The following is an 865-nucleotide window of genomic DNA, read 5'->3' on the forward strand; positions in this document are numbered from 1 at the left end:
CTCCTTCCGGGGGGCCAGAGCCATCAGTGAGATACCACTCTGGAAGAGCTAGAATTTTAACCTTGTGTCAGGACTGTTACACATTAGAAGATATAGAGGGAGACAACGCATCTAACCGGTGCTTGGAGCACTATACCAGTCCTTTAGATTATTTTGGTCTTTTGATTCGATGTTTTTTTTTTCGGTAGAAGATGTTGTTTGTGGCAAGAGAGATAACTGATTGGTTTACTCTCTCGTTAGGAGGGTTTTATTGGGGTTGTATATGATAGTTTAGCCTAATTTCAGTTCATGGATTTAGGAATTTTGTTTTGCTTCAGTCATGGGTTCTACACGCAATGCTTAGACAAAAGTCTCTTTTTACTAAAGAAAATAATAATCAATAATAATAATAAAATAAATAAAAAATAAAAAATCGATGAGAAGTTAGAAGGAAGGATTTAAATCTCAAATTGGATTGGTATTGGTCTCCGTCAATATCAATTCAGATCAATCCATGTTAGAGATTGATTAGTGCTACCCCTACTTAAAAAAAAAAAAAAAAAAAAAAAAAAAAAGGGGTTTTTTTCTTGACTTTATCGGTTCTTAATCCAGGTATTAGTATTGACTTCGATACGATCCAGTAGGGGTGAAACAAGGCTAGGTTTCTTAAAATCTAACCCAACCCTAGGTCCCCAAAACTCAACATAAACCCAACTTTACTTTAAGTCTGCAAAACTCAACCCAGATCCAAGCCTACCTTGCCAGGCTCAAGCCAAGCTGCGCTAATTGATCATGATTGGGCCGAGGTAGCCCTCATTGGCCCTATTTTTTGCCAAGGTCAAGCTAACCCTGATTGACCTTGTTTCTTTTTTTTTTTTTTTTATTT

Source organism: Macadamia integrifolia, unplaced genomic scaffold (assembly GCF_013358625.1).
Source record: "Macadamia integrifolia cultivar HAES 741 unplaced genomic scaffold, SCU_Mint_v3 scaffold1630, whole genome shotgun sequence".
Classification (NCBI taxonomy): Eukaryota; Viridiplantae; Streptophyta; class Magnoliopsida; order Proteales; family Proteaceae; genus Macadamia; species Macadamia integrifolia.